This window comes from Phoenix dactylifera, chromosome 9 (genome assembly GCF_051530095.1).
Source record: "Phoenix dactylifera cultivar Ajwa chromosome 9, Ajwa_hap1_PhDact_Kaust_v1.1, whole genome shotgun sequence".
NCBI lineage: Eukaryota > Viridiplantae > Streptophyta > Magnoliopsida > Arecales > Arecaceae > Phoenix > Phoenix dactylifera.
Window position 1 is genome coordinate 22,604,080 of NC_143198.1, and position 15,146 is coordinate 22,619,225.

Consider the following 15,146-nt stretch of genomic DNA (forward strand, 5'->3'; position numbering starts at 1 on the left):
ATCTTAAGGCAGTAGTAGACTTTGATCATCTTCCTTTTCTTCCTCATCTTCCTTTGATGTATCTTCTTGTTCTTGAGTTGGTGTATCATGACTGGTCAGCTTTTCAAGCTCGAATGTCCCTACATCATCATCAAAAACACTTTCTTTCCTAGAGGATTTATTGTCAGTCTCATCAAAAATAACATTAGCTGATTCTTCAACAACAAGAAAACTCTTGTTGAAGACTCTATATGCCCTGCTAGAGATAGAATATCCTAAGAAGGTACCCTCATCTAACTTGGCATCAAATTTACTCAATTTCTTCTTGCCATTATTTAGAATAAAACAGCGACAACCAAAAACTTGAAAGTATTTGACAATTGGTTTTCTATTTTTTCAAAGTTTGTAGGGAGTTTTCTTTGTAATTGGACGGATTAAAACACGGTTTAACATATGGCAAGCAGTGTTTACAACTTCAGCCCAAAAGTACTTTGGAAGATCTGACTCACATAGCATAGTGCGAGCTATTTCTACCAAAGTCCTATTATTTCTTTCAACAAACTTATTTTGTTGAGGCATTCTAGAAATTGAGAATTGGTGAGAAATACCATTTTCATTACAAAATTATTCAAAGTGCTGATTTTCAAATTCGGTTCCATGATCACTATGAATAGCAACTAAAGTGATATTCTTTTCAGTTAAAACATTTTTGTAAAACTCCAAAAAGATAGAAAATGCTTCATTTTTATGTGCAAGGAATGAAACCCATGTGTGTCTAGAGAAGTCATCCACAATTACTAGTCCATACTTTTTTTCTCATAGATTGCAGTTTTAGTGGGTCCAAATAGATCCATATGGATGAGTTCTAAAGGCCTAATAGTTGAAACTATATTCTTTGATTTAAAGGATGACCTCATTTGCTTGCCTAATTGATATGGACCATAAATTTTATCATTTTCAAAAGTTAACTTTGGTAAGCCTTTTACTAAATCCTTTTTGACTAGTTTTGAAATTAAATCCATACTTGTATGTCCTAGTCTTCAGTGCCATAGCCAACTAGTTTTATTTATCTTGCCCAAGAGTACAATACTATTGTCTTTGGGACTAGTAATTATGCATACCGAAGATTCAAAAGAAACTTTAAAGCTTTTATCACAAAATTGACTAATGCTAAGCAAGTTATGTTTTAGGCCATTAACTAACAAGACATTATTTATATAAGTAGATGGAGTGATATAAATTTTATCCTTTCCAATAACGTGACATTTTTCATTGTCACCAAAAGTTACCACTCCACCATCTTTGGATTCCATGGTGATGAATTGATTTATGTCACTTGTCATGTGTCTTGAACAGCCGCTATCTAGATACCATAGCCGATTCTTCTCATTGGCTATAAGACACATCTGATCATCATGTTCCATGAAGCATATTTTAGCTGTATGTTGCTGATCTTCCTCTTCTGAGCTTGATCCCTCACTTTCACTCCAATCAGCCATGAGAGCTTTCTTCTTCAATTTCCTCGGCACCCATTTTAATTGTGGACAATCTATTTTGAAGTGCCCGAGCTTGTTGCATTCATAACAGATGGGCACATCTTTTTTCTTTTCTTTGTCCTTTTTCTTTTCTTTGCTAGAGCTACCTTTGAAGAAAGGCTTCTTTTTGTGGAACTCTTTTTTCCTCCTCATAAACTTTCTGAATTTCTTCGCAAGTATTGCCACTTCTTCTTCATTGTATTCCTCTTCCTCATCCGAATCATCTTATTAAACTATCTTCTTCAGAGATTGTAGACTTTAGGGCAATGGTTTTTCTTTTCTTGACCTCTTCTTCAGAATTTTGCTTCATAGTCAACTCATGAGTCATGAGTAACCCTAGAAGCTCCTCTAATTGAAGTGTATTAAGATCCATAGCTTCTTGAATTGCAGTTACCTTGGCCTTCCACATACGAGGTAGAGATCTGAGAATTTTGCGTACCAATTCAGAGTTAGAATAAGATTTACCTAAGCTCTTAAGACCATTTATTATATTAGTAAATCTTGTAAACATTTCAGTTATATTTTCAGAAGATTCCATTTTAAACAATTCTTACTTGCGTACAAGCATATTTATTTTTGACTCCTTAACTTGATTTGTCCCCTCATGAGTAACCTCTAATCTATCCCAAATTTTCTTAGCAAAATTACATATTAAAATTCTATTAAATTCATTTGCATCAAATGAGCAATAAAGAATATTCATGGCTTTGGCATTAAGTTGAGCCATCCTTTTATCATTGTCATCCCAGTCCTTTTCTGGCTTAGGGATGACCATGTTGTCTATGCTAATGGTGGGTATGTGTGGTCCTTCGACTATGATTCTCCATATATCATAGTCTAGTGTTTGAATAAATATTCTCATTCGTGCTTTCCAGTAGGTGTAATTTGTGCCGTTAAATAGGGGTGGTCTGTTTGGTGACTGTCCCTCAGATAGAGAACTACCAATTTGAGTTGTCATAATCTTTGGCTCTTGATCGTGAGATCAACAATTAATACTAGAGCACCTGCTCTAATACCACTTGTTGCCCAAGATAACAACCCAAGAGAAGGGGGGTGAATTGGGTTTTCTAAATTTTAGAACCTTAAATTTTATTTATAGATGGATGAGTAATTTGGCTTATGTGAATTGCATTAGTGTAGTGGAAGCAAAATAAACAAAATACAAAAACAAAATAAGTATAGTGGTTCGGTGCACCCCAAGGCACCTACGTCCACTCCCCAAGCATCCTCTTGAAAATTCACTATAATTCCTCGGATTACAGTTGGATTGTTTTGCCGAGCTCACAATCCAAAAATCCTACAATTGGTTTTACGGGATCACCAATTAAACGTAATCGTTGGTTTTACGGGCTCACCAACAATCTACACTGTTGGTTTTATGGGCTCACCAACTAACCTTACAAGGAAGAAGAGATAAGAGATTTAAAGCTTCTCAATGAGCAAATAAAACAAGTATACACTCAAAGAAGAGATAAGAAAATAATTATCGCTTTGTAGATGCTCTTCTCTTCTTTGCCATGGTTGCTTCACTCCTCAAGGAGTTGGTAAAGCTCTTGAAGTCACTTGAAATCTGCTCAACCACCTTTTTTCAGATTTTGGAATGAAGCAATGAATGAAGAACTCTAGGATTTTGTTTTCTCTTGAACACACCCTTTTAATTTCACAAAAAGATCTTTTTTCTGATGAATAGTGGCTCTTAAATACTTCTCTAATTCTTAAAAATCTATTTCTGGCCGTTGGATTGAAGAAACTAGCCGTTTATAGCCGTTGAAGCCTTAAAATATACTTCTGCAGAACTAGCTGTTATGCTGTCAGTCGTGTTCGGGTCGACTCGGATTTTTCTGGGGTCGACTCGAGCTACAGTACCACTGACTGAGGTCGACTCGAGCTTTCTTGGGGTCGACTTTGACAGAAAATTCAGAGAGTAATTTTTTGTTGTTCCAAATTGGGGTCGACTCGAGCTTGGCTGGGGTCGACTCTGATAGGAAATCTAGAAAGCATTTTTCTGATGATTCAAGTTGGGGTCGATTCGAACTATTCTGGAGTCGGCTCGAGCTAAAGTGGAGTCGACTCGAGCTACAGTGGAGTCGACTCGAGCTTGGCTGGGGTCGACTCTGACAGGCAATCTAGAGAGCAATTCTCTTGTGAAACTTGTTGGGGTCGACTCGAGCTATAGTGCCATTTTCTGGGATCGGCCCGAAGCCTGTGCCAAGCATGCCAAATATGCCAGGGTCGACTCTAATTCTTCTGGGGTCGACTCTAGGTCTGTACCAAGTGTGCCAATGGTGTGCCAAGCTTGCCAATGGTATGCCAAGTGTACCATATGTATCAGAGTCGACTCCAAACTTTCTGGGGTCGACTCTAACCTTGATTTTCTGCATCTCAAGGTTAGTTTAGCACATGAAACCAATAAAAGATATTGCAATTAATTTAGGATGCTTGGCACATACAAGTTTCATCTCTTTGACTAGTAAAAAGATAAAATTGCCCCTTAACAAGAAAACTTCACTCTTAACTTTGTCAAACTGAAATTTAGATTTTTTTCTCAAGTTCTTCTAAATAATTTGTCCTTAGATGAGTTCTTGAGAGTTGTTTTAATCGTATATGAATAGTGTATCAAGAATGTATCGAGAATGTATCGCTTCTTTCTTTCTTAAGTGTTTATGATCTTGATCAATTGAGTTCATGGCATTAGCACTTTCATATGGCCTCAATGGCTTTGTAAACATCAAAATAACACTAAGATCCTCACATGTTAACTTCAGGAATGAAAGAAACAGACATGAAAGTAGTCTCGAAGGAGCCAGCGCCGAAAGTCACTATGTTGACTTGAGCACTGGTTGTGTGTGGACCTTTTTTCTTGGATTGAAGAGGTGCAGTCTTCTTATAGAAGCACTAGGGAGACAAATGGTTGGTCCGACCACACACATAGCAGAAACGAACACCACTTTCCTCTTTCTTCTTCTTCTGCTCCTGGGATTGGATAGGTTTTCCATTGTGGTGGTTAGGGTTTGTAGGGTGGTAGGGTTTCTTTTTGTAATGCTTATTTTTGTAGGATCGGTTCTAATTTTTTCTATGTGGGGCCTCTACATTATAAGCATTATTTTTTGTGTCCAGTAAAGGTTTTACTGCTGAGCCTATGCTGCCCTTCAATTCTAATGAAGTTCAAAACTTGGATTAGGGTGAGACCTCCTTGGGTATAGCTTAGAGTCTTAGCAAAATCAAATCAGAAATTAGGTAGTTTATTTATCAAACATGTTACCTGGAATGATTCATCCAATTGGTTCCATTAGTCCTAAGCTGGTGGATCAGTATTTCAAAATCATGAATTTGGTCATTCATAGGCTTTGAGTCCACCATCCTAAAGTTATAATAGATTAACCAATTTTTGAATTTTCTATTTAAATTTTCTTAATTATTAATAATTAATTATTAATTTAGTACTGGCTAGATAATTATTGTAATTGAAATATAATATGTCAATTCAATAAATTATATATTAGAATGATTTATTACCTTATTAGAATAATTGATTGCTAATTTTGTGCTAGCAAAATAATTATTGTGATTGAAATCTAATATGTCAATTCAATGAATTATATATTAGAATGATTTATTACCTTATTAGAATAATTAATTACTAATTTTTTGCTAGCAAGATAATTATTGTAATTGAGATCTAATTTGTCAATTTAATGAATTAATTATTATGTATTAACCAATTTTTGAATTTTTCGTTTGAATGGGATTTGGAAATTACTTCTTGAGGAGTCCAAATGGAGGTATGATAAACCTCTTGAAGGTTAAGCAAATTATTATCTTTTTTTAGAATAATTGATTACTAATTTTGTGCTAGCTAAACAATTATTGTAATTAAAATCTAATATGTCACAATTGTAATAAAATGAATTATATATTACTAACAAAAATAAAAATACACTTTTTTGGATTGTTAGCAATATATAATTCATAAATTCTTTATTATAATTGTGACATATTAGATTTTAATTACAATAATTGTTTAGCTAGCATAAAATTAGTAATCAATTATTCTTAAAAAAATGTAATATGTCACAATTGTAATAAAGAATTTAATGAATTATTTATTGCTAACAATCCAAAGAAGTGTCTATTTATTTTTGTTCGTAATATATAATTCATTAAATCCTTTATTACAATTGTGACATATTAGATTTTAATTACAATAATTATTTAGCTAGCACAAAATTAGTAATCAATTATTCTAAAAAAAAGATAATAATTTGCCTAACCTCCAAGAAGTTTATCATACCTCCATTTGTACTCCTCAAGGAGTAATTCCTAGATTCCATTCAAACGAAAAATTTAGAAATTTTTTAATACATAATAATTAATTATTGAATTGACAAATTAGATCTCAATTACAATAATTGTTTTGCTAGCACAAAATTAGTAATCAATTATTCTAATAAGGTAATAAATCATTCTAATATATAATTCATTGAATTGATATATTAGATCTCAATCACAATAATTATTTTGCTCGCACAAAATTAGCAATCAATTATTCTAATAAGGTAATAAATTATTTTAATATATAATTTATTGAATTAACATATTAGATCTCAATCACAATAATTGTTTTGCTAATACAAAATTAGCAATCAATTATTCTAATGAGGTAATAAATCATTCTAATATATAATTCATTGAATTGATAAATTAGATCTCAATCATAATAATTATTTTGTTAGCACAAAATTAGCAATCAATTATTTTTAATAAGGTAATAAATCATTTTAATGTATAATTCATTAAATTGACATATTAGATCTCAATCACAATAATTGTTTTGCTAATACAAAATTAGCAATCAATTATTCTAGTAAAGTAATAAATCATTTAATATATAATTTTTTGAATTGACATATTATATCTCAATCACAATAATTATTTTGCTAGCACAAAATTAGCAATCAATTATTCTAATAAGGTAATAAATCATTTTAATATATAATTCATTAAATTGACATATTTGATCTCAATCACAATAATTGTTTAGCTAGCACAAAATTAGTAATCAATTACTCTTAAAAAAATCTAATATGTCACAATTATAATAAAGGATTTAATGAATTATATAGGATTTTTTGCATGGATACCCTTCTAAATAACGAATTTTGCGTGAATACCCTTTCAAAATTAATATTTGCATGCATACCCTCATAAAACTCTGTTATTGTACAGATACCCCTAATATAACGGTTGTTTTAACGGTGTTAAAAAAATCATATTTATATTAATTAAAAATAAAATAAAAAATTTGAAATGATGTTATTACCCTTACTCTTTCCTCCCCAACCTCCCACCCCCCTTTCCCCCGGTGCCCGGCTTCCACCCGCCCCCTGCGTATCGGGATCCCGATTCTCTTGGGCCCAGAAGAGAGAGAGAGAGAGAGAGAGAGAAGGCTGCTGGTTTGAGTTGGAAAGAAGGTGGCTTAAGTCTAAGGACCAGAAATGATGCTAAGTAGGTGGCGTTAACAGCACTGAGTTGGTGGTAATGGAAACAGAAAAAGAGAAACAAAATCAGGATAAAGGCTGCACAAAGCCACCTAAAATCCAGCAAAAGCTCAGAGAAATGAGTTTGCTTTGTGATAACAAGCAAGAGAGTCTCTTCTTTTTTTTGTGTGTGTGGGTGGTGGTACTATTGGTCGTTTTTAAGTGAATTTATGGCGGGTTTTCAAGGCAGACAGGAAGGAGATATGGGTTTCTTAGGAGCTTGTTAGCTTGCTCCCATGGCCTTATTATTCTCTAAAGGGATGGGAAATGCCAGCCAATGAGGAGGAAAAGCCCTAGGGGCATAGGTTCACAGAATCCAAAGGAACCTCGGCCAATCAGGATTCTCTCTCGATCTATGACACTGTTGATACCTCCGGTGTCTCGGTTGCCGGCTTTTTCTTTTTTTCCTTCTGTTTTTTGGTTTGTGTTTCTTTTAACTTTTGAAGGTAGAAAGTGAGGGAACGCTCAACTAAACATGGGTCATATGCCAGTTTTCTGCAATGGAATTGGATTTTGGAAGAAGGTCTGGGATTTTTTATGTCCTCCTCAGAGGGAGGCAGGGAGACACCAAGTTCCGTCCAATCAGACATTTCGATAAAAAATAGTGTGATATGAAATTTGGCTTGTAGACGGACTTAGTTAGTAGGTCATCGGTCATCTATTCTGACTGGACTTAGTATGTCATGGGTCGCTCAGCACCTCATAATTATGATATGACTAATTAGATTTGCCTAAATTCTTATCCAAAAGCGTGGTAAAATTTCTATTTACTTGTATATCCTTATAAAAATTTCTATTTGCGCGCCTACCCATTAAGAATATTTTAGTCATTTTAATTTAAAACTGTTAATTTTTTAACAGCGTTAGATGGCATGGGTACATATACAAAAATAAGAATTAAAAAAGAATAGAATAGCAAAACAAATATTTTATAAGGGTATGCATGCAAATATCAATTTGGAAAGGATATTCATGCAAAATCCTACATTTAGAAGGGTATTTATGCAAAAAACCCAATTATATATTGCTAACAATCCAAAAAAGTGTCTATTTATTTTTGTTAGTAATATATAATTTTTTAAATCCTTTATTACAATTGTGACATATTAGATTTTAAATACAATAATTGTTTAGCTAGCACAAAATTAGTAATTAATTATTCTACAAAAAAAAATAATTTGCTTAACCTCCAAGAGGTTTATCATACCTCCATTTGGACTTCTCAAGAAGTAATTTTCAGATCCCATTCAAACAAAAAATTCAAAAATTAGTTAATATATAATAATTAAATCATTAAATTGACAAATTAGATCTCAATTATAATAATTATCTTGCTAGCACAATATTAGTAATCAATTATTCTAATAAAATAATATTTCACTCTAATATATAATTCATTGAATTGACATATTAGATCTCAATCACAATAATTGTTTTGCTATCACAAAATTAGCAATCAATTATTCTAATAAGGTAATAATTATTCTAATATATAATTCATTAAAATTGATATATTAGATCTCAATCATAATAATTGTTTTGTTAGCACAAAATTAGCAATCAATTATTTTAATAAGATAATAAATCATTCTAATATATCATCCATTGAATTAACATATTAGATCTCAATCATAATAATTGTTTTGCTAGCACAAAATTAGCAATCAATTATTTTAATAAGGTAATAAATCATTCTAATATATAATTCATTGAATTCGTATATTAGATCTCAATCATAATAATTGTTTAGCTTGCACAAAATTAGTAATCAATTATTCTTAAAAAAAATCTAATATGTCATAATTGTAATAAAAGATTTAATGAATTATATATTGCTAACAATCCAAAGAAGTGTCTATTAAATCTTTTATTACAATTGTGACATATTAGATTTAATTACAATAATTGTTTAGCTAGCACAAAATTAGTAATCAATTATTCTAAAAAAAAGATAATAATTTGCTTAACCTCCAAAAGGTTTATCATACCTCCATTTGGACTTCTCGAGGAGTAATTTCGAGATCATATTCAAATGAAAAATTTAAAAATTGGTTAATACATAATAATTAATTCATTGAATTGACAAATTAGATCTCGATTAAAATAATTATCTTACTTGCACAAAATTAGTAATCAATTATTCTAATAAGATAATAAATCATTCTAATATGTGATTAATTGAATTGTCATATTAGATCTCAATCACAATAATTATTTTGCTAGCACAAATAAGCAATCAATTATTCTAATAAGGTAATAAATCATTCTAATATATAATTCATTAAATTGACATATTAGATCTCAATCATAATAATTATTTTGCTAGCACAAAATTAGCAATCAATTATTCTAATAAAGTAATAAATTATTTTAATATATAATTTATTGAATTGACATACTAGATCTCAATTGCAATAATTATTTTGGTAGCACAAAATTAGCAATCAATTATTCTGATAAGATAATAAATTATTCTAATATATAATTTATTGAATTGACATATTAGATCTCAGTCACAATAATTGTTTAGTTAGCACAAAATTAGTAATCAATTATTCTAAAAAAATCTAATATGTTACAATTGTAATAAAGAATTTAATGAATTATATATTGCTAACAATCCAAGAAAGTGTCTATTTATTTTTGTTAGTTATATATGATTCATTAAATCCTTTATTGCAATTATGACATATTAGATTTTAATTAAAATAATTGTTTAGCTAGCACAAAAGTAGTAATTATTCTTAAAAAAGATAATAATTTGCTTAACCTCCAAGAGGTTTATCTAACTCCATTTGAACTCCTAAAAGAGTAATTTTCAGATCTCATTCAAACGAAAAATTTAGAAATTAGTTAATCCATAATAATTAATTCATTGAATTGACAAATTAGTTCTCAATTACAATCATTTACTTGCTAGCACAAAATTAGTAATCAATTATTCTAATAAAAAATATTCAAGAAACTTATTTTCTTCAAAAGTGTAGATTCAGAATTAAGGTAAGGAATAAGAAATATGAAAATAAGGACTTCTGTTCGTAAAATTTATGAAAAATGTCCCTGAGGCCTTCTCGATCAAGTTCTTTGATCATGCGCATTCCTTGATTCTAGTGACCAATTGAATATGGGAGAAGGTTTTGTTCTATCTTGAGAGAGGGGACAACCAGACAACAGAACTGCAGGTAATAAATCATTCTAATATATAATTCTTTGAATTGAAATATTAGATCTCAATCACAATAATTATTTTGCTAGCACAAAATTAGCAATCAATTATTCTAATATGATAATAAATCATTCTAATATATAATTTATTGAATTGACATATTAGATCTCAATAATAATAATTGTTTTGCTAGCATAAAATTAGCAATCAATTATTCTAATAACGTAATAAATCATTCTAATATATAATTCATTGAATTGACATATTAAATTTCAATCACAATAATTATTTTGCTAGCACAAAATTAGCAATCAATTATTCTAATAAGGTAATAAATCATTCTAATATATAATTCATTGAATTGATATATTAGATTTCAATTACTATAATTCTTTAGCTAGCACTAAATTAATAATTAAGTATTGCTGATTTTGTGCTAGCGATACAATTATTGTAATTGAGATCTAATTTATCAATTCAATAAAGTAATTATTATATATTAACCAATTTCTGAATTTTTCATTTGAATGGGATCTGTAAATTACTCCTTGAGGAGTCCAAATGGAGGTATAATAAACCTCTTGGAGGTTAAACACTTTCATAGGAATATATCAATATCAATCTCTCCTCTTTTCCTTTATCCACTGCTCCACGTGAAGTATTTCTGTACATCATAAACATAAACAAACTACTAAGATCACTTCTTCATCCTCACCCACTCCATCGTTCAGTTATCAAACCTGTAACAATGAGGATGTCAGGAGGTGTGATTATCTGCCTTCTAATTGTGATCATGGATGTAGTTGCTGGTATACTAGGGATCGAAGCTGAGATAGCTCAAAACAAGGTACTTCTTCTTCTTCTTCATTTTTCTATATATTTGATTTATGACTGCAGAAAAACTTAAAGTAACCTTAACAAGAACAACCGAAGAACAAGACATCATAATTCTGTCCCTAAGACAAGAATTGATGATTTTTGTAGTTATGATGCAATTGATCAACAAATGCGTCTTCGATCATAATGTTACTTATGCTTTTGAGTCTTGTTGCAGGGGAAGCACCTGAGGGTGTTCTTCGTTGAGTGCAAAGAGCCAGTCCATGAGGCTTACAAGCTTGGACTCGCAGCAGCTGGGCTTTTGGCATTAGCTCATGCCGTCGCAAATGTACTTGGTGGATGCATGTGGATTCGCTCCAGATCTTTTAACAAGAAAATGGCTGCAGCCACCCTGATTGTGTCGTGGTAATTTTCCTGCCTCCAATATCTACTAGTATGGATTTCTTCGCAAGGGTAGGAAAAAAAAAAAGGACAGAACACCAGAAGAAAACAAAAAATAAATAGACAAACATATAGAAAAAAAAAAAAAAAAAAAAAGAAAGAATATCTCTCTTTGCATGGGCAATATATATAAACCTAAACGAACCAAGTAAGTTAACATCGAGTATACTCAATCAATGCGCAATGTACATAACTTCTATATGAGATTTTTCTTAACAAAAAAATTTCAATGAGTAGCCTATTTTATACAATCCAATAAAGTTATCGGCCTTCGGAAGAATTTGGAATAACATCAAAAATATTCTCTACTCTCTTCCTATTGTCTGATTTTTATTGGGGTTCTTATCATCCATCCCTATGCTTTCTAATACATATTAGACATTATAGGGCTTTCCCCTGGATTAACTGCTAATTTACATAGAATCCCCTGTGAATATTGTTGTTCTGGTCTTGAAAGTGCTAGATCATGGAGAATATTGTTGATATCTAGATTTTAAATTGAGATTTCAGCTTTGCTAAATTTCCTCGTCATTGTTACTGACTCTATACTAAAAGCTCAACACTTTGATCAGGATCATCGTTATAGTCGGATCCACAATGTTGGTCATAGGAGCGAGGTCTAACTCCAAGTCAAGAGTTTCTTGTGGCTTTTCCCATCACCGTTTCCTTTCCATTGGCGGGATCTTGTGCTTCGTTCATGGACTATTTTGTAGCTTATTATGTTTCTGCTGACGCAACCAAGCGAGAATCAGAAAAGATATACGAGGACAAAAGATCTCGTTGAAGTCCAACCTTGATCGCCCACTATTCAAGTTCTGAGAGAAACTGCAATGAAATACACTAGGTTTCCAGTGTGTTTTGTTTCAACATTTTCTTTTTTTTATGAAGCAAGAAGATAGGCTAGCTCAAAAAAAAAAAAATCTCACAAATCAATATGAGGTATCATTTGTTCGTCAGATTTTCCAAGTATCCTTTTGGAGCCTTCTGTGTGGATATTTTATGTTATGAGTATTTATTGCATTCTTGGTTTGGACAATTTGCATTCTTATATTTTTTAAGCTCCTTATACATTAAACTTGGAAGAGGGCCAGTCTTGGCATATCATTAAGGTTGCTCCACAGTAACCTGGGTGCTACGTGTTCAATGAAAACAGCCTCTTCATATATATTTCACCTCTCTCTTTCATTCAAAAAAAATATATATTTCACCTTTCTTTAACTCCGTAGTGACAGAAGCCTTTTGCACCAAAATATCCTTTTCTTATTAACTAACTATACTGATGAATGAGATTGAAGTAAGGGGTGATAGAAGAGCCAAGAAGTTGCAACTGAATGTTGGTCAGAAACACCACAATGTAAGTACGGCATATTTTTGGGGGAAACTACTTGTGGATTTCAGAGGTTACAAAATGATGGGTTTTTTTTTTTTTTGGTGTCATCATTGCAAAGCAGAAGAGCAAAAGGTGAAGCTGAGCAGTGCTTTGCTTCTAGCTTCAAAGCTCGATTACCATTTTACACCCAGTTTTTTGACCGTCGGTATTTAACTTTTAGTCCTGCAAATACTTATATAGGTTTGCAAATACTCGATTAGTTCTTATACATAGTTGTATTATTCCTGCACACACTTATCCATATGCATAGTTATTTGTAGTTATATGTCGAGTCAGGTATAAATGTGTAGGACCAAGAACTAAAAATTAAACAGAATTATGGCACATGAATTAGACATTGGGTCAAGAGGAATTAAATATCTAATGGTGGTCAATCAAGGGACTATGTGCCAATTGCCTCTTTATATCTCACCTATTTCATGGTAAATGTGTCGTCAATCAATAATATATAGTGTGGTTGCCCGTTAGCAGAGAGCTCTTAGGAATCAGGTCAAAATTATCTAAAGCTGATCATTGGCCGGTCTTGGGCACAGAAAATGTCAAATTTTATATAGGCCCGGCCTAGCCCATGATCAGCTCTAAAATCACCTCAAGGTTGGTTGCTGTTAGTTAATCTATTTTAATATAAAACACAAATTCATATGCTAGCTGAAGAGAAAGTATCTTAGAATCATCCAACAAACCTGGCTCAATGATATGACCATTGGACTAAGCCCTTTGAAGCAACTTGGTGAGGCATGATACCATGTGTTGATTTTAGGATAACTCAATTTAGAGGTGAAAGATATCAAAAATGATATCACCATTGGACTAAGCCCTTTGAAGCAACTTGGTGAGGCATGATACCATGTGTTGATTTTAGGATAACTCAATTTAGAGGTGAAAGATATCAAAAAATATAATTAATTAATTTCTACCTTAGCATATAAGGACCATGGCTAGCAGCAGATGATTTTTATACTGTCAGAATTGTCGGCAAAAAAATTGGGACGTAGAATTCTTTTTTAACAGGAGCTTAGCCCTTTAAATAAATTTTATGATATAGAATGAGTTTCACATCATATCAAAGGCCATGGTTAGTGACAATGTGGTGTTCCAAAGGCCAACAGAATCGCGGACTGGGTATCCGGCCTTTATATGGTGCACCGGTTGAATGCTGGGCCAAGTGACGTCAGAACACGCGGATTGCGACTTACGCCATCAGGATGACACGTTTTTGGACGGCTAGATCGCGATCCAAGAGGGTGCATTCTGGAAGCGAGGCAGATTTGGAGGGTTGGAGTTGTATCTTTCAGTTCTTTCGCGACGTCAAGTGGCTTCTTTAAAAGCTGTGTAGAGGGATGAGAGCTGTGCTTTTTTTTTCTTTTTTTTCTTTTTTTTTCTTTTTTTTTTGTTATTGTTGCTGCTATGACTGATGATTCACAAATTTCTAGTACAGACACATCCAAAAAAATAAAAAATAATATATCTCGGAGCGCTCTAGGTAGCTTTCTTTTTTTGATCTATAGGTCAAAGTAATTGGCCACCTGAAGAACAATGTTTTTTTTTTTTTTTAATGTCATTCTAGCTTGGGCCATGAACAATCCATTTTTGTCTCTCCAACACTAGGGGTACAACGAAATGAGCCTGCTACCTCAGTTGATTGAGAATTTTAATGAATATCTACATTGTAAAATCCAACACATATACAGTATTGTTGGAGAAACAGGCTGCTACTTCATCACCTTTTTGGTTCCAACACACTTCACAAAATTTCACTTCCCCACTGTAAGTCTTCACAGACTTCCCCTTTCTTTCAGGGACCATATGTGTGCGCATTGATCTGAGCCAGGAAGTAAACACTCACCATTTGGGCTAAATGCAACAGAATATACGGGAAGCCTGACAAATCACAACATGTTGTTCATAAGAAAAAATAAAGACATTACCCCAATAAAGCATATACAAATTTGTGATTCATCTTTTGAGTTACACTTCATTACCTATGAGCATTCAAACTGTACAGAAGCCTTCCTAGTTCCGCATCCCATAACTTGATTTTTGAGTCAAAGGATGCACTAGACAAAGTCAGGTTCGGTGATCAATAACTATAATTTGAATTCACATGCAACAAGGGGGAAATTAAAAAACATACAAGACATACAACATCCAAATTACACAACAAAAAAGTTATTTCAAAAGTAAAGAAGAAATGCTGTGTCTGCATGGACATGCAAGTGAGGGCTTTGGCAAAGCTTATATTTATTTTGTCCCAACCTGAC

At 32.3% G+C, this 15,146-nt stretch overlaps 1 pseudogene across 1 annotated transcript; it reads left to right on the forward strand.

The window, feature by feature from the left end:
• Positions 1–10,965: 10,965 nt before the first annotated feature.
• Positions 10,966–13,380, forward strand: LOC120106269 (protein DESIGUAL 2 pseudogene; annotated as a pseudogene). The gene is made up of 3 exons (XR_016396585.1): positions 10,966–11,064; positions 11,272–11,459; positions 12,068–13,380. The product of XR_016396585.1 is annotated as a protein DESIGUAL 2 pseudogene (transcript).
• The last annotated feature ends 1,766 nt before the right edge of the window (positions 13,381–15,146 follow it).